Raw genomic sequence first — 20,333 nt, 5'->3', positions numbered from 1 at the left:
TTCTTGCTACTGGAGTATTGCCTGCCTTTTTTGGTATGATAGGCACTGGGTGGTCAGTACAATTCCTGAGATTCTGTGGAGCAACTTTTCTGTGTCTCCTCCAAGGTGCTGGAGAGTCAAAGGGGCCACAGCTATGGGTGAAAAGTTCCGACACTGGTAAGAGAAGCCAGCACCATTATGGTCATTATATCTTGCCATTCCTGTCAGTATCCTCTTGAATCAAGTACTCTAGTAACACCATTATTACTCAGTTTAGATTTGAACAAGTGTTTATTTAAAAAGATCTACCATGTGAGAAAATCAATGAAGGTATCGTTGAGGAGTGTTGGCTGTTTGTAATCAGGGCCTCTACATTTGGTATCTTGAAAGGGCGTCATAATTTTTCTGTAGTTTTGTCCATTCAGATTTCATGAGCTTCTTGGTGACAGACCCAGATTTACTAAATCCACACCAGAATGAAGTATAAACAAATGCAAACCTCTTCATTTATAATGTTAGCTATACTTTCCAGAGAACAGAGTGGCCCCTCTTTTGAAGTTGAAATGGTCTCGATCAGTTGCTTGGTAATTGTGGTATTAGGAAAGAGAAGTAGAGCATAACAAGTAGAATGGCAATGTTCACGTAAAGCGTGCTACGCATCAAGCACTGTTTTGAGAACTTTACCTATGTTAACTTCTCACAGCAATCTTACAAGGTGATGGTTTGCTGCAAAGTATGAGCTCTGACCCAGTGTGGTATGGTTTGGGTGATGTTTCATCTGTATACCAAGAGGCCCCTCAAAATATCTCTTCACCACAGCAGGGACTCTCCATGTACCCTGGGACCCACACTCCCATGGAAGTGCTGGATGAACAATGACCAATTTCTGAATCCTATTTCTAAGGCCACTTTTCCTTTCTCCTGAGACTGTTTCTTTGGATCTGTTCATGCTCCTGATTGAGATAAAATAAAGTCACTGATATGGGTCCTGTCAATCTTCTTGTCCTGGCCATCCTAAGTTGATTTAATAGGCTCAAACCTCATGAACTCAGTCATTTGATTAGCAAATGTTAGTGATGCTTTGTTTGTTCCAGACCCTTGGCTGAGTCCTGGGAAACAGAAATGAATCAGACATAGGTCCTGACTTGGCACTCTGTCTACAGTTGGTTCTCTTAATGTTTGAAGGTAGCTCAGCTACTGCAGCCATCAACAAGTCCCACCCAAGCACCTACCTTACATATTATCTCCCTTATCAGTCAGTGATTCTTGCCTATCCTGTGGGTAATGGGAGGGAATGGGGTGGAACTTGTGGTTTCAGTTCTGATTGTGGCCTTCTGTGCTCTAGTGGCCTCACTCAGAGGCCCTGCCCCAGCCTGTTAACTTGAGGAAAGCCCTCTTCACATCTTTGTTTCTAAGGCTATAGATGATGGGGTTGAGAAAGGCAGAGATAACATTGTAGAACAGAGCCAGTTTCTTGTCCTGCTCTGGGGAGGCATTGGCCCCAGGATTCATGTACATAAACATGGCAGGTCCACAGAACATGGTGACCACAATGATGCGGGAAGCACAGGTGGAGAAGGCTTTGAGTCGACCCTGGGTTGAGCGGATCTTCAAGATGGTGGCAAAGATGCAGACATAAGAGGCCAGAATGAAGGAAAGGGGTACCAGGAGAAGGATGAAGCCCAGGATGAAATCTGCTTGGTCATTGAGGGATGTGTCTGCACAGACCAGCTTCAGAACAGCAGGGACCTCGCAGAAGAAGTGATTGATCTCATTGGGGCCACAGTAGGGCAGGCGCATTGTGAAGACAGTGTAGACTAGGGAACAGCTGATTCCCCACAATCCACAAAAGACCACCATTGCCCCACACAGCCATGGAGTCATGATAACCTTGTACCTGAGTGGGTAACAGATGGCTACATATCTGTCATAGGCCATGACAGAGAACAGCCAGCCCTCAGTGATGCCCAACACCAGAAAGATGTACATCTAGGCCACACATCCAACATAGGAGATAGTTTTCTCCTGGCAGATCAGATGTATCAACATCTGGGGCACAGTAGTGGTGACATAGCTCATGTCCAACATGGAAAGGACACTGAGGAAGAAGTACATGGGTGTGTGGAGGTGGGAGTCCACGTGGATCAAGGTGACAATGAGCCCATTGCCCACAAGTGTAGAGAGGTAGAGAAAGAGGAAGATGTTGAAGAGGATTACATTAATGTGGGAATCCCTGGAGAAGCCCAGAAGGATGAATTCAGACACAGAGCTGTGGTTGTCCCAGGGGAAGTTCTGCATTTTCCTTCAGCTGCAGAAAGAGAAATGGAACTGCTAGTGACCCAGCATAGGATGCACATTCAGGGACTATGACCATTCACTTGTTGACAAGGTCAGTGGTCACTCGGATACTACTTGGAACTAATATGAGGTCAGAGACTGAGGTCTAGCTGGGGCGAGGCTAAATTTGATGGGGAGGTGGGGAGGGAAACCTTCTTGGAATTTTCTGTTTCTCAGGCCCAAATCTTTTTTTAAGACTGCCAGAGACTCATTTTCTTCTATCTGCCCAGCAAGGCCACCTGCTTTCTTGTCCTTCAGGAGCTACCATCACAGTACATTGCTTGGTGTTCTTCTCCCCTAGTCCTGGCTATAGAGTGGGATGATGATCTGAAGCTCTCCCATCCCTCTTCTCAAAAAACAAACACTCAGAACCCTTTCCTTTGGTGCTTTAACCTTCTGATCATTACAGATATATAGAGGGGGTGAGTCAGAAATGTGGGAAGATATATGAATCCAGAAATGTTAAAAGTTTTTAGAAAAAACACATGTCTGAGTTTCTTGAATCTTTTGGATCTCTGGAAGCTTCCTCACATGTGATTTTATTTGAGATGAAGTTGTTCACCACTCTGCTTCGTCCTGGCTTTACTCACAAATGAAGGGAAGGGTCTTCCTGCTTGACCCTAAAACTATAATAGAGGCAGAATAATAACTGGTTTTTTTTTGTTATTGTTTCTTGCTTGTTGTTTGCTTAAGGGCAGCTTCAGCATCTCTGAATCCCTGCAGCCTAATGGGAATACCCCTCCCAATGGTAATCTATCCCTTGGAATTCTTTCTTTCTTGCAGTTGAGGTTTCTGACTGGAAGGGAGACACATTTAAAGACTGTGCATGGATTTAGTTTATATCTTAAAAGTTAGGGCCGATTCCTTGATTGTGGTGCCATAGAAGGTGGCGTGTTCTAGTGGAGCATGGGATTTGGAATCAGAAGATTGGACTTCAAGTCTTGGTACTTCAACTGTGACCCTATTCACCTTATTCAAGTAATTTAATCTCCTTGAACCCCATTTCCTTCTCTGTAAATTCAATGTAATACCTACCAGGAAGAGATCTCGTGAGAAGTAATACATAATAGGTGTGAAGCGCCTAGCACTGTGACTAGCACAGAGCAGGAGCTTAGTAATGTAAGCTCCCATCAAATCCCCTTCCTCATGGTGTCATTCATCAAATGGTCAACAAACACTGAGTACCGTCTACCTACCAGGTTCTGTTCTAGGAGCTGAAGAGACAAGGACAAACAAGTTATATTCTTAATCCTCAGGGAGCTTACAGTCTGGTTGGAGAAATAGTGGAATAGAGGCACAAACCAGATGCTAATGTGTTTAGCACCATGATGGAAATATGTGTTAGCAGTCAAAGCTCTGTGCTAAGCACTAGGGATAGAGTAATAAAAATCTCTGCCCTCAAAGACCATGCATAGGAAGGAGACTGGTAAACAATGAATGGCAGTCAATCAATAAGTGCTGGTGGAAGTAAGTACAGGGTGTCACACGAGTCCATTAAAGAAGCACCTAGGTAGCCTTTGGGAGTTAGACTTCACCAAGAAGAGGATACATGATGTGAATCTTAAAAGATGAGCAGGAATTAGCTAAGCAAAGAACTTAAGGAAGAGTTTTTAAAAAGATGGAATAACAGGTGCAAAGGACCGTAACTAAGGGAAAACTTTGTGAAAACATGGAGCACAAGCCATAAAGTCTGAGCGTGGGCTAGTCTGCACAGGGCAAGAGGGAAAAGATTATAAAGGATATTATATATCTTGTTAAAGAGCATGGAGTCGATCATTTAGGTCATGGCAAGTTACAGATGAGTTTTAAGCAGAAAAGAAATTCACTGAGACTTAGGTTTTAGAAACATCACTTCTTGGGTAGAAGTTAGGAGAAGGCATTGGAGGAAGACTATTTGAGGGGTATGGGAAAAAGGCAGAAGCAACGTAATATTCTAGACAACAAAGAAGAGAAGAGAGATTATAGAGAGGTATAGGAAATTGAATCAACAGAACTTGGTATCTGAGAGATACAGAGGGTGAGAAAGAGGGAGGGGACAAACATGAGCTTGAGGTTTCAGGCTTGGGATACATTTCAAGACAAAACCTGGGCAGAGGTGGAGGAGGGAGAGATGGCATGGGTCAGGAAGTGGCCGGAAGGTAATGATTAACTCTGTTATAGACATAGAGCTTGAAACATGGGGTAGCTTTGAGGATCTGACCATCAGAAAATAGGACAGATAGCCTTGAAACTCAGGAAGGAGATCTAAGTGGAAGATCAAAATTTTGGAGGTAATCAGGCTTAAAATGGATGAGAACTATTCAGGACACCTTCCGAGAAAGAGCAAAGGATCAGAAGCTGCAATCTGGAGCATGAGAGATCAGCAGTGGAAGAGCCAGGGCTTGAGCCAGAGCATCAATGAGGCAGGGGAACTTGGTGCCACAAACTGAGGGAGTTGGCATCTTCAAAAGGGCATATGGTACCAGAAACTACAGAGAGGGCAGGAGGAATAAAACTTTAAAAATATAATAATGTGGAAATTATTCTTGGCTTGGAAATGAGAACTGTTGGTGGAGTGATGAAGGCAGAAATCAGACACCAGTAGGTTTTGAGAAGTGAACTAGGCTGTAAAGTGGAGTAAGGAGAAAATATCTAAGGTTAGGACATAAGGTGGAAGAAGCATTTTGCTTGTGTTCCTGTTTTTTGTTTTGTTTTGTTTTGTTTTGTTTTGTTTTGTTTGTTTTTTTTAAGAGAGAAGGGAGTTCAGAATGTATATACACTGCGGGGAAGCCAAAAGAGAGGGAGAGAGAAGTGACATTGCAGGGTCTCTGAGCAATTGGGCAGCTATAGTACTAAGGGCACAAGTCATGAGAGGCGGCTTTAGGAAGAGTACAAATGCAAGGGAAGGAGGTAAGAATGAGTTGGATACAGATCATTTAACTGTGACCACCGGCAAATTCAAGATATCTTCCCATGGACCAATCAGTCTTATGTGTTCTTCCTTCACAGCCTCTCATATACATGGTGAGGAAGACAACCTAATCCAGTGGTTGAAAGTAGAATTTCAAGTCTCAAATGGATAGAACAAGAAGCTGATGTCAAGAAAAGAAATGTTGTAGCACAAAGCTAAAATTCTCTGTCCCTTCCTTGGATTCAAGCCAACCATAACAGGTCAGGTGGGGCAGCAGTTCATTGGGCAATAACTGAGGACTGAAAGTGGATCAGTGTAAGGAAACTTTCTACAAAGTCATTGTGAATGACATCATTGAGAAAGGATGCTGACAGATCACGAAAGGATGCTGACAGGTCCTGGAACTGCATCTGCAGTAGCCAGACTTCATGTGGGGCATCTATCTCACTTCTTGGGCCACATTCTAAAGGGAGTGTGGGTATGTTGAAACAGGTTATAAAGAAGGGTCTGGAAGCCACATCATTTGAGCAAGAGTTGAAGAAATTGGGGATGTTTGCCATGTGGAATGAAAGGTCAAGGGCATTCTGGAAGCTGAGGGCCAACTCTCTAAAAGGGTTTCATGTAGAAGACTTATATAAGACTTGTTCTGGTGGTCTCAAGAGTACAGTTGGGAGTTACACTAGGGAGGCAAGATCCAGTGTAATGTAACCAACTTACATTAGTGAGGGTAGTCCACAGATAAAATCAGCTGACCTGGAAGGTTGTGAACTTGCTGACCCCATGAGACGATCAAACAAAATGTCAAAATGCTAATGAATCATTGAACATTATATCAAAAACTAATGATATACTATATGTTGGCTAATTGAATTAAAAAAATAAAGTACACAGTTATATTACAAAAAAAAAAAAAAGTCAAAATGTATTGTGACCAGTCTGCTGATTGGGCAGGAGTGTCTCTGGTCTACTCTATCTGGAAGAGTTGAAGACTTTGCCATGCCTCTGTGCTCTCCCTCCAGCTCCACCTGGACCTGATGTCTGATGCCTGGACAGTTGCAGTAGGCTCTCAGTAGGCATCCCATCCCCAGTCCTGGCTACATACTCAGTGACCAGAATATGGTACAGAACTGAAGAAAAGAGGAGTGTAGAGGGAGAGGGGCTAGAAGGGCCAGGAATAGATGAATGGGGGCTCCGAGCCCACTGTGAGATTTCTCTGCAGCCATCCCAGGGCCTGGCCTAGAGCTGTACCAGAGAGGAATGACAGGATATTAGTATCCTGTTTAGAAGCAATCACCCCCCTCCCTTTCCCAAATAAGCGCATTACAAATTTTCCCAGTTCTAACATCTCCCTTCAGCTCCTGTCTTCTATAACTTGTCATCCCCACTCTCATCTCTCCTACCAGGGCCTTGTCCTATATTCTTTATGGGGAGCCAACTGCTTCAGCTCCATAGCAGCAAGCCTTCACTTCCTTCCACCTCTATCCCCCTCAACTGAGAAGTACACCCAAAGGACAAATAAGGAGGAAGAGAGAAAGACAGAGACAGATCACTGTACAGAGAGAAATCACTAACACAGATGGACTGAGGTCAGGAAGCCAAGCAGATGCCCAAGAGGACCTGAGGTAGATGGAAAGCAGGCAAACAGGCATCCAGTGAGACAGGCGAGGACAGGCAGGAAACACCGGGCAAGGATGCCCAGGGATGGGACTGCGTGGCCCAAGCCCCTGCCTCTGCCCCTTCCCTCCTTACCCGGCACTGGGCTCAGTGTGGGATAAGCTGGGAGCCCACTGGGTCCCTCTTTCATATTCTGTTCCTGATCCTCAGGGAAGACAAATCAAGTAGCTTCTTAATGAGCCTCTGTGTTGTGGGATTCTCCAGGGCCCGTCGCAGCCCCCCCCAGTCCCTCACCACACTTCACCTCCCCAGACTGGCACTCAACGCCTACAATGCCCGGGTCGCCTGACCCTCCCAGCTCAGTAACCCCCCGCTTTCTGCAGCCTTCCTCCTACTCCGCCTCGGAGTACAAGGGCACAGATGGGTGGATGTCAGTTACCGTAAGTACATGCATTGAGAAGTGCAAGAGGTGAGGGTCAGGAAGGCAGGCCGGGGAAGACTTCGAGGGACCATAAAGAATCCACAGGGGTTTTGAGAAAAGGAGGATAGCAAGGAAGGGTTCTATTTTGCTCTCCGTCCCCAGGAACCTGCTGCACTCTCTCCATCATGCCCTGCTGGGTCCTGGCCTATGTTGTGTTCTGACATCCAGTGCCCCCAAAGGCTGTGGCTCCCTGCAGGGAAGAGAACAGGCTCCCCAACAATTATGAGATTTTTTTCACAGAACCTGGCTCAGGATGAAACAATTGATAAATATTCCACACGGGAGCAAAGCCCTGAGCAGTCGGAAGGCCTGAGCTCAAATCCTGGTTCTGCCACTTACTCATAATGTAGTATTGGACAAGATACCAGCCTCCCTGTACCTCAGTTCTTAGACCAGTAAAATGGGGCAATAACAGTATAGGGTAGCTGTGGGGATTAAATATGATCAGGTATGAAACAGATGTAGTAAAATACGCATATCATTTATGCTTGACATGACTCCCTAGTGTAAGTTACACGGTTGATCTGCTTGTCCGACAAACGTATATTTTCACAACGAGACTCAGAGTGATCAGGCACCACAACATTTCTTTCTCATCCACCAGCTCTGCTTCTTGCCTGGGGCAGGACACACAGCAGGTACCTCATAATTGTGGTCAGAATCTCACCCAAGCATAGGTGGGGGAGACAGCCCCTTGGACAACAGAAGGTGAGAAGTCTGAAGTAGCCTTCTTTGATTTGAAATCACTGTCACCGGAGTCAAACATTAGTGCTACTTGGAGATGGCAAATGGAGTTGTCTTATTTTCAAACTCTGGTTGGTAGCAACTGCCTAGAATACTGGATCAAGACAGATGCCAAGACACCCCGGGCTCACTGAGAAAGACAGCCATGATTGATCAGTAACATCTGCCGTGAGCACCGGAGGGAGGTTAGTGGAACATGTGGTAGGTATTCGGATGGTGTTTCAAAAGCCCCCTTCAAGTTTTCATCATTCTTTCTATTAGTATATGCAATTCAATTCAGCAAAGCGAGTCCCCTATCTGACACTGCCTGTGCTTTATCCAGGGGAAAACCTCAGCTGGCTTTCATCCTCCTATCTGCAAACTCCCCCTTTATTTTTGTTGAAGAGAAAGAAAAAGAAGGCATTAGTTATGTGAAAGAGAGCAGGGAGAGGGGAAAATCACTCTGTGGCCCCTTTCCCTGCCAGTTGCCACCCATTTCCTTCCTCCCCTCTGGAGGCAGTCTCCTAGGGAGAGTGGGGTGCACTTCCTTTCCTCACTTGCTGTCCTACATTTCTCTCCCAAACACACTGCAGTCAGGCTTCACCAGCATCATGTCACTATGCCTGTTGGTTTATCAGTGGTGGCCAAGAGGCGATCTCAGCTTTTAATTAAACAGAACCAAGGTTTTCTTCCCTAGTGAAATGATTCCTCCTTTGAGCACTAGAACCTCCAAACACACCAAACCCAAAGTTGCAGAGATAGGAAGCAGAAATTCCTCCGGAGTGTTAATTCATATATTAGAGAGAGGGACCACTCCCATCACACCTGGATCCGTGTGTCCCTTCAGAGGAAGATGGTACCATTTAAACCATGATTGCTGTTTTAAATCATAAACTGCATTCCTTACGATGGCACTAGAACCCTACAGGATGTTTTCTCCCACATGGCACACTAACTGAGCCTTCAGTAGGTAACTCCTTCATCCTATTAGACCCAGATATTTCTGGGTGTTTGGGCACAATGGGAGACCATTGAGTTTTGTGAGTGTAAGGCCACTGTCATATATATATATTTTTTAGTGAAGTGTGTCTCTTGGTCAGAGATGATGCTGCATGGGATATTATGGCAATGGATAACGCACTCTGTAAGACCATTAGTGGTGGACTGTCAGAGATGCTTCAGGCAGGAAACCTGAATATGTGTCTATCCCTGGAACTACAGACTGCAGCCCCTTCATGATGGAAAGTATCTAATGTAATTTATGTGTCACCAGGTAACTGGCAGCTCCCTCAGGGAATGGTACCACATCAAAGGCTCAGCATCTGTCTCTGCAGCTGGGGTCCGGCACATAGCAGTGGCAATGGCCAACTCAGCCTTGGTGAGGCTGACTCCATGTGGCTGAGTCCTCACATAGCCTCTGCCATGCTGCAATGGCTGCTGTGTGTGGTTCGGGAGAGAGGTTGACCAATCTACAGGTGGATCATCTAGTCCAGCTGATTATAGAGAGACACCCCCACCTCGTCCCCGTAGTGGATGCTCACGGCGCATATTTATGTAGCACATGATTATCTTCATATTCTGGGTCTGAGAGAGGCACATCTACATGATGTCCTCTAGACCCCATGTCATTAATCCTCCAATCTTTTTCTTTCCAAGTTTCTGGCCACCCTTCCATCCCATTAGCAACTGCCCACGAAATAGTACATAGCCACACCTTAGGGCATCTCTCATTCCCTATAAAGCAGACAGCCAGCTATACACATAATATGTGATTCCATTTCTATAAGATTCTTTTTTTAAAGATTTTATTTATTTATTTGACAGAGAGAGAGAGAGAGCTCAAGCAGGGGGAGTGGCAGGCAGAGGGAGAGGGAGAAACAGGCTCTCTGATGAGCAAGGAGCCCGATGTGGGGCTCGATCCCAGGATTCTGGGATCATGACCTGAGCCGAAGGCAGGTACTTAACAAAGTGAGCCACCCAGGCGCCCCAATTTCTATATGATTCTTGAAATGACAAATTAAAGTCATAGAAAACAAGTCAATAAGTAACAGGGTGAGAATTGCAGGCAGGGATGACTACAAAGGGGTAACATGAGTGTCTTTGTAGAAATGGAAAAGTCTGTGATAAAATGTCATAAAGCTCATACTGGTTTGCTAGGGCTGACATAACAAAATTCCACAGACTGAAAGAGTTAAACAAAGGAAATTTATTTTCTCACGGTTTTGGAGGCTGAAAGTGCGAGACCAAGGTGTTGGCAGGTTTGGTCTCTTCTAAGGCCTCTCTCCTTTGCTTGCAGACAGCTGCCTTCTTGCTGTGTCCCCACATGGTCTTTTCCCTGGTGTGTCTCTCTGTGTGTCCCAATTTCCTCTATTTATAAGGGCACCGGTCAGGTTGGATTAGGGCCGACCCATATAGCATCATTCAACTTTAATTACCTCTTTAAAGGTTCTATCTCCATCTGAAGTTATATTGCAGATTAGGGCTTTGACATACGAATTTGGTGAGGGAAAGGGGAGATACAATTCAGTTTGTAACAAAACTACCAAAAAAGCTGAATGCAGATAAAAAACTGGTGAAATCTGAATAATGCCTTTGGTTTAGCTTTGTAACCAATGTTCCTTTCTTAGTTTTGATAATGTACTATGATTATGTAAGATGTTATCATTGAGGGAAGCTGGGTAAAGGGCACACCAGGACTCTTATGTACTGTTCTTGCAACTCCTTGTGCATCTTAAATGATTTCAAATAAGTTATTTTAAAAATAGCTCCTGTGCCCTGGTAAAAAATGAATAGCTAACTATGAGTCACCTATATGACTAGGTAAACGAAACAACCCATCATAAACTACATTACCATATCCACTGAGCCATCAACACGATCATGCACAGAATTCCATTGGATGGGTTATGTTTTAGTGTAATGTCTAAGAAATCTTTACCTAACATTAGGTCCTGAAGATTTTCTCTATTTTTTTTCTAAGAGTGTTATAGTTTCACATTTGGCATTTAGATCTATGATCAATTTTAACTTAATTTTTGAATAAGGTACGAGGTTTAAATTGAGATTTATCTTTTCCTCTATATGTCCAATAGATCCAACACCATGGGTTAAAAACACTATCCTTTCTCTATTCAGTTAGTTTTTCTAGTTTCATTAAATATTTGTTGACCATACTTCTGTGGCCTACTTCTCATCTAATCTATTTCATTGGTGTATATGTCTGTCTACCAATACCAATACTGCTGATTATAGCACTACATAAGTCTTAGAATTGGATAGTGGTTCTTCCATCTTTATTCCTTTTTTATTTCAAAATTGCTTTAATCTAATGCTTTTCCTTTTTTAAAATTTATAATCAATTAATTAACATATAGTGTATTATTAGTTTCAGAGGTCTTCAGAGGTAGAGTTTAGTGATTCATCAGTCGCTTATAACACCCAGTGCTCATTACATCAAGTGCCCTCCTTAATGCCCATCACTCAGTTACCCCATCCCCCCACCCACCTTCCATCCAGCATCCCTCAGTTTGTTCCCTTTTTTTTTCCTAAAGATTTTATTTATTTATTTCAGAGGACGAGAGAGAGCTTGAAAGCACAAGCAGAGGGGAATGGGCAGAGGGAGAGGGAGAAGCAGACTCCCCACTGAGCAGGGAGCCTGATGCAGGGCTCAATCCCAGGACCCTGAGATCATGACCTGAGCTGAAGGCAGATGCCTAACCAGGCACCCAGGCACCCCCTCAGTTTGTTTCCTATAGTTAAGAGTCTCTTATGGTTTGTCTCCCTCTGTGATTTTGTCTCAGTTTATTTTTCCTTCCCTCCCTCTATATTCCTTTTACATTTTTATATAAATTTTCAGATCTACTCACTCATATCAACAAAAATTCCTGCTGGGATTTTGATAGGAATTGCATTAAACTGTAGAATAATTTGAGGGAAAATTGGCATCTTTGCTATGTTATATTTTTCAATCCAGGAACATGAAATGTCTCTCCATTTATTTACTTCTTTGATTTTTTTCATCAGTGTTTTATAGTTCAGCACGGATACTGTACATGTTTTGCTAATTTATACCTAACTATTTAATTTTTATGAAGCTATTGTAAATAACATCATATAATTTTAGTTTCCAATTATTCATTGTTAGTATATAGAAATATAATTGATTCTTGCCTGTTAATCTTGTATTCTGTAACATTACTAAATCCATTAATTAGTTCTAAGAGTTTTTATGTAGAATCCTTGCTTTTTTTCACAAGGACAACTAGGTTATCTGCAAATAGAGACAGTTTTATTTCTTCCTTTTTTATCTTCTTTTTTCTTGCCTTATTGCACTGTCTAGGACTTCCCGTACTACTTCAAATAAGAGTGGTGAAAACAAGCATCCTTGTTTTAGGGGGAAAGCACTTGGTCTTTCACCGTTCTTTATGATGTTAACTGGAGGTTTTTTGGTAAATGGTCACAGAGAGTAAATTTCCTTTTACTCCCAATTTGCTGAGATTTCTTTTTTTGTTTGTTTGTTTGTTTTTTCAAATTATGAATGAGAGCAAGGACATTCCAAGTCACATGCATTTGAGCCTTATGAAAATATATTTGAATGACATGTTTGTGGTTCTTGTTGTCAAAGGGACTGAAGGCCAACATAAGGGTTAGACTCCTTAAGATCTCTCCCAGCCAAGTGTTCTATGTGGGGCAAGGAGGAAGAAAAAGTTTTTTGTTTTTGTTTTTTATTTTATTTTATTTTATTTTATTTTTTTAAGATTTTATTTATTCACGATAGACAGAGAGAGAGAGAGAGAGACGCAGAGGGAGAAGCAGGCTCCCAAGGAGCAGGGAGCCCAATGCAGGACTCGATCCCGGGACCCTGGGATCATGACCTGAGCCGAAGGCAGACGCTTAACCATCTGAGCCACCCAGGCGCCCCGTGTTTTTGTTTCTTAAAGATTTTATTTATTTATTTGACAGAGAGAGAGAGACAGCTAGAGAGGGAACACAAGTAGGGGGAGTGGGAGAGGGAGAAGCAGGTTCCTTGCTGAGCAAGGAACCCGATGTGGGGCTCAGTCCAAGGACCCTGGGATCATGACCTGAGCCGAAGGCAGACACTTAACGACTGAGCCACCCAGGTGCTCTGGAAGGAAAAGTTTTTATCTGGGATGAAAATAGTTTGGAAGCTTCCTGAAGAAGAGACCTGCATGAGTCCCTTATAGATGAGCACGGAGATAGTAAGCAAATGGAGGAGAGAGCTCTCTGGGTGGAACAGTCTATGCAAAGACCTGAGCAGTCAGGACTGGAGAGGGATCATGCCAGGAGGTGGGTACATTGAATGGGTCTGCTATGTATTTCTACTGCTTTGAGAGCTTGAAGAAAGAAGCCCCATTAGCTTCAGAAGATGATCCTCAATTGCCACCTCTAATGACCCAGAGCAATTTTCCTAACAAGCCCCAAAGAAACACAATCAGCATGTCTTGCTGACAATTCTTTTTTTTTTTTTTCTCCAGATAATCAAGGCTCCTCTTCCCCAAGGGTTTCTCTCCTTAGAGGCTGTGGCCTTCGGGCAGGGAAACCTTAGGACTACAAACCCTTCCTTCCTCAGAGTTCCATATCACTCTTAGAGGTCCCATTCCTTTAATGCTTGGGGAATGCTAAGAGTGCTCTAGGCTGACAATCCCCCTAAATTTATCTTCTGGAGAAAGTTGCTAATGAGCAAAACTCACTTGTAGCATTTAGTAATCTTTTGGGCTTTCTTAACATCCAGACGATCCTTAGTTGACAAATAAAACTTGTTTCTAAGCAGTGAAGAGCAATTGGAATATTTTGTTGATTCAATCCTATTAGAAAGATGTGTAGAGAATGGTTGACTTATAAAAGGTTCATCTTGTACAGCCTTCTGGAAAACAATTTAATATTTGTCTGAATTCAGAGTGATAGAAATTTGATTTTCTTTGAAAGCATTAGAAATATTTTAGTTCCTGGTTAATATGGTAGCTGATGTGGTTGTGTCTCACTAATTTTGATGTGTGTGTGTGTGTGTGCATATGTGTGTGTGTGTGTATGTGTACTGAATGTATGACTCTGTATGTGCAGTCAATTACCATCATGAGTATCCAACCCATACATCCTGACCTCACAATAAGCCTGATCTTAACGTTTACAGTTGACAAATACAAGCTACCATTAATAACTTAATGAACATTTTCTAAGATATCTAGTTTTGAAGGCAATGACTCTCTAATGATAATTCATATAATTATTTAAGTTTTGAGGCCTCTTCCCATTTGAACTTAAAAATAATTTTATATTATAGCCAGAGTCAGATATGGTCACTATCTTCATTTTAAAATTTAGGGGACCAGGGGCACTGAGGTGGCTCAGTCAGTTAAGCATCTGACTCTTAATTTTGGCTTAGGTCATTATCTTGGGGTCATGAGATTGAACCCTGAGTCAGGCCGTGAGCTCAGCAGGGAGTCTGCTTGAAATTCTCCCTCTCTGCCCCTCCCTCCACTCTCTCTTTCTCTCTCCCTCTCAAAAATAAATAAATAAATCTTTAAAAAAATAACATAAAGATTAGGGGGACTGACTTCTGGAGAGATTAGATGTTTTTCCTGTTCTCAACAAATTAAGGCAGGACGAAAGCTCAGGGCTCTTCCCATTGTCCCCCTGGTCTCTCTGGTGGCAAATGAAATTTAAGAGTAAGTTTGTTGTAGAAATCAAGACACTCTCTTGTGAATAAAAGTCTAGGTTGCTGGAAGCCATAGTTGTGGTAGGTATAATGAAATGAGAGAGAGACCCAAGAAAGTGAAGAGGAGCTGAAAGAAAAGTTGGAGAGATTACAGACCAAGGACAGAAGTGGGGCTGGGAAAAATCACTCAACAAATATTATTGAAAAGTTAATAGTCAACAGCACAATGCTATTTACTTAGGCTATGGAATGCTGGTGAGGAAGATCTAAAGTATCCAATAGAGCTCTAGACTTCATGGATCTTACCTTATAGTTGTGACATAGAATGATAATCATAAGTGTACATTTTCCTTGATACCATCCCATCCATTATCTCAGCTGAGCCTCAAAAATCTCTATTAACAATTCAAGAAATAGCATAATATAATAGATAAGAGTCTGGGCCCTGGAACCATACTACCTGGGTTCAAATCTCAGTTGTGTTACTTTTTAGCTGGGTGGCATTTAGCAACTTTCTTAATCTTCCTGTGCTTCAGTTTCTTTATCTGTATGATGAAGATAATAATACCTACCTCTGGAGTTGTCATAAGAATTAAAATAATAAGTACATATAAAGCACTCAGACAGTAACATTATATGCAAAGTGATCAATAAAGTCAGTTATTATTACTTAAGCGCAATGAGTATCATGAAAAACATTTTACAGATGTGGAAATTATATCTCAGAGAAGTAAGGTGACTCTTCCAAAGCCGCAGAAGGTCAATGATGTATTTAAGCTTTGAACACAGTTCTCCCTGAGTCCTTTCCTAATATTTCCAGTGGCCAAGTTAATGCAAAAGTGGTTTTTTTCTAGATATTTTCCTCACCCGGGGCTCCTCATCCAGTCCAATGACTTCAGTGGAAGTGTGGATGGAACAGACAGAGATTAGGGCGGGACAGACAGAGATCAGAGACCAGGGCACTGTAGGCAGTCCTAGTCCATGGCCTATTGACTGTCCTCACTCATTCCAATTAACTTGAGGAAAGCCCTCTTCACATCTTTGTTCCAGAGGCTATAAATGATGGGATTCAGAAAGGCAAAAATGACATTGTAGAACGTGGCCAACTTCTTGTCATCCTCTGGGGAGGCTTCAGAGCCAGGTTTCATATACATACATGACCATGCATGGAATACAGAACGTAGTGACCACAGTGATGTGTGAGGCACAGGTGGAGAAGGCTTTGATTCATCCCTGTGTGGAGCGAATCTTTAGAATAGCCATGAAGATGTGAACATATGAGGTCAGGATGAGAGATAATGGGATTAGGAGCAAGATGAAACCCAAGATAAAGTCCACTTGGTCATTGAGGGATGTGTCTGCATAGGCCAACTTTAAGACAGCAGGAATTTCACAAAAGAAGTGATTGATTTCATTGGGGCCACAGTAGGGCAGATTCATTGCAAAGACTGTGTAGACAAGGGCACGGGTGAGACCACAAAGGGCAGAGCTTACTGCCAGGACTACACACAGGGTTTGGCCCATCTTGACCCCATAATGGAATGGATAGCATATGGCAACATATCTGTCATAGGCCATGGCTGCAAAAATCCAAGTCTCAGTGATGCCTAAGGTCAGGAACATGTACATCTGGACCACACACCCAATATAAGATAAGGTCTTTTCCTTGCTTATTAGATGGACCAACATCTGGGGCACTGTGGTAGTGGCATAGCTGAGATCCAGTACAGAGAGGATGCTGAGGAAGAAGTACATGGGGTGTGTAGGCAGACATCTACTCTGATCAGGGTAACGATGAGCCCATTGCCCAGGACTGTAAATAAGTAAAGAAAGAGGAAGAGGAAGAAAATAATCCAGTTGGTCCTGGGATTTCTGGAGAAGCCCAGGAGGATAAACTCAGTTACAGAGCTGTCATTTCTCCAGCCTCAGCTATGCATGGCCTTCCTTCTGAGGAAAGAATAGAACATATTCCTGAATCCCTTGCAGTCTCAATGAGAGGACACCACATGAGATCCACAGATGCAGGCTGTGGATGCAAAGGCATCTCAGAGCTAAACTATCAAACCAAGTATGCGCTTCCATGCCCAGGGAACATTCTGTTCCAATTGGCCAACTGTTGCTGCAGGCACTTAGTAGGGATTCTATAGCTATGTAATGGTTTGTCTAACTAACTAACTGTGATAAAATTCCAAGGGTGCTGTGGAAGGAATTATACCAGCAGAAGTCTTATTTTGAAGAACACACACACACACACACACACACACACACACACACACACACACACTATAAACCAAAGTATGGACGCTAGAAAAATAAAAAGTTTTACAGTAAACCAAAAAGTTGTAGAGGTTTCTGTAGTTTTCAAAATCATTCTTTCAAATATCAAGGCTAATAGGTGTTGCAAAGGACAGTGTACATGTGAAACAAATAAAACCCTTAGCTGCTTCTCTTTGCCTTCTTTCTCTCTGGTGCGATACCTTTGAAAACCCACATACCTTAAGTTTTCAGGGAAAAAAAAGTTTCAAATAACCTTTTTGGGGAAGAGGAATCTTTCCCCTAAAACTTTTACCTCCTTTTATACCCCACCTTCCAGGCCTACCTGCAGTGATTACAATTATAAAGAACAAGTTGGCAGGTAAAGATGGGCAGAGACTCAGCAATTGAAACCTAGAGAAAACGTCTGTGTCCCTGGCATTTCTCAAGAAAATGAAGCATATTTACTTGGGAATTAGGTGCCTGTGTGTCTGGAAGCTTTTCTTAAAAATTAGTAAGGGCTCCTTCACAGCCACATTGCTCCCAGGAGAGAGTCAGGTGGCAGGTGAGATTCCGGTTGGACCTGGGCTCAATCTTTGATTCCACCTGGGCAGACCTGGATGACAGAACATGTCACTAACCAGTCCTTTTCTCTTAATCCTTGTGCTAGTCCTTAAATGGCTGCAACAGAACACGGACAGCTGGGTGTACACATTTTCCAGATTCAAAAGAAGGAAAAGGTCATTTATAAAATGGCACTCTATAAAAATGTTCTAATAAATGTGATTTCACTAGATTATCAACACAACCCACAGAGGTCAGTATCACTATTCTCATTTCATGAAATCAGCCATCCAAGGTCAGACAGAGAGTAGGACTCAAACTTCTAAGTCCTATGCTCTTCCCACTATATTAAGCTGAAATGTGTTTCTCACACCATTAGCTTTCATGCAGGGTTTAGCAGTTACCGAGCACAAAATAAGCCCACTTTAGGTGACATTGTGAGAGAAAACCAACCTGTGTAATCACACTTGTAGAGGGCAGAAAGTGCATATTGCATAGCATTGCAGATGGTCAGGTCTTTTCACAGACAACCCTAAAACCTTGGATCGGGATTTCAATATCTGGGTCATTGTACTGGTAGTGAAAAGGCTGAGAGCTGTCAATTTGGTTTAAAATAATGCCATGTAAAGTCATAGACAGGACTCAGGCTCAGAAGGATGAGAATAATAACATTGATACTCATGTTGGAGAGACGATGCAATAGAATGGGGGCTAGTGGGATTTGAATATAAATCCTCACTCTGATTTCAGATACAACCTAAGGCTTTAACTACTGGTGTATGCTGAAAAATCTGAACTCTATCTCCATCCTAGATGTCTTCTCTTAATTTATCTATCCAGTTGCCTATTTGCCATCCATCTTCATTTGGATATCTAATAGAAATGTTAAAATAAACATTTTCTAAAGTCAAACTTCAGATCCCCTATAAGCCTGCTCTTCTCACGGCTCAAGCTCAATCACAGCAATTCCATCCTTTAATGTGGCTATGAGTTTTTTTTAAAAGCAACTCAAAGACTTTCTAACTTTTCTCTTTCTCCCATGTAATACATCAGCAATATTGCCAGTTCTTTTTAAAATATGTATCCCAATAACATTTTTCAAAGTGCTAGAACAAACAATCCTAAAATTTGTGTGGAATCAGAAAAGATCCCGAATCGCCAAGGAAATGTTGAAAAGGAAAAACAAAGCTGGGGGCATCACATTGCCCAATTTCAAGCTATATTACAAAGCTGTGATCACCAAGACAGCATGGTACTGGCACAAAAACAGACATATAGACCAATGGAACAGAATAGAGAACCCAGATATGGACCCTCAACTCTATGGTCAAATAATCTTTGACAAAGCAGGAAAAAACATGCAATGGAAAAAAGACAGTCTCTTCAATAAATGGTGCTAGGAAAATTGGACAGCCACATGCAGAAGAATGAAACCCGACCATTCTCTAACACCATTCACAAAAATAAACCCAAAGTGGATGAAAGACCTCAATGTGAGACAGGAATCCATCAAAATTCTAGAGGAGAACATAGGCAGTAACCTCTTTGACATCACCCACAGCATCTTCTTTCAAGATACATCTCCAAAAGCTAGTGAAACAAAAGCAAAAATGAACTTTTGGGACTTCATGAAGATAAAAAGCTTCATGTCAAAAAGACAGCAAAGGAAACAGTCAACAAAATAAAGAGGCAACCCACAGAATGGGAGAAGATATTTGCAAATGACACTACAGATAAAGGGCTGGTATCCAAGATCTATAAAGAACTTCTCAAACTCAACACCCAAAAAACAAATAATCAAGTCAAAAAGTGGGCAGAAGATATGAAAAGACATTTCTCTGAAGAAGACATACAAATGGTTAACAGACACATGAAAAATGTTCATCATCATTAGCCATCAGGGAAATTCAAATCAAAACCACATTAAGATACCACCTTACACCAGTTAGAATGGCAAAAATGGACAGGGAAAGAAACAACAAATGTTGGAGAGGCTGTGGAGAAAGGGGAACCCTCTTACACTGTTGGTGGGAATGCAAGTTGGTACAGCCACTTTGGAAAACAGTGTGAAGGTGCCTCAAAAATTTAAAAATAGAGCTACCCTATGACCCAGCAATTGCACTCCTGGGTATTTACCCCAAAGACACAGATGTAGTGAAAAGAAGGGCCACATGCACCCCAATGTTCGCAATAGCCAAACTATGGAAAGAGCCGAGATGCCCTTCATCAGATGAATGGATAAGAAGATGTGGTCCATATATACAATGGAGTATCACTCAGCCATCAGAAAGGATGAATACCCAACTTTCACATCAACATGTATGGGACTGGAGGAGATTATGCTAAGTGAAATAAGTCAAGCAGAGAAAGTCAATTACCATATGGTTTCACTTATTTGTGGAACATAAGGAAGAGCATGGAGGACAGTAGGAGAAGGAAGAGAAAAATGAGGGGGAGGGAATTGGAGGGAGAGATGAACCATGAGAGACTATGGACTCTGAGGAACAAACTGAGGGTTTTAGAGGGGAGGGGGGAGGGGGGATGGGTTAGCCCAGTGATGGGTATTAAGGAGGGCACGTACTGCATGGAGCACTGGGTGTTACACGAAAACAATGGATCGTGGATCACCACATCAAAAACTAATGATGTATTGTATGGTGACTAACATAACATAATAAAATTAAAAAAAAATAAAATATGTATCCCCAAAAAAGATCACTTCTCGTCATCTACACCGTTACTACTCTGATCCATATCATCATCTTCTCTTGCCGGGAATATTGCAATATCCTGTAACCAGTTCCAGGGAATCCCCT

The 20,333-nt window shown here is 42.4% G+C and overlaps 2 pseudogenes; both read right to left on the bottom strand.

Moving 5' to 3' along the window:
* Positions 1-1,329: 1,329 nt before the first annotated feature.
* Positions 1,330-2,277, bottom strand: LOC114224164 (putative olfactory receptor 2B3; annotated as a pseudogene).
* A 13,409-nt stretch (positions 2,278-15,686) lies between these two features.
* Positions 15,687-16,667, bottom strand: LOC114224209 (olfactory receptor 2B6-like; annotated as a pseudogene).
* Positions 16,668-20,333: the final 3,666 nt, after the last annotated feature.

Source organism: Eumetopias jubatus, unplaced genomic scaffold, assembly GCF_037043125.1.
Source record: "Eumetopias jubatus isolate StellerSeaLion01/CBP00866 unplaced genomic scaffold, mEumJub1_p1.0 scaffold_4, whole genome shotgun sequence".
Classification (NCBI taxonomy): domain Eukaryota; kingdom Metazoa; phylum Chordata; class Mammalia; order Carnivora; family Otariidae; genus Eumetopias; species Eumetopias jubatus.
This window is presented reverse-complemented; position numbering and strand designations above follow the sequence as displayed.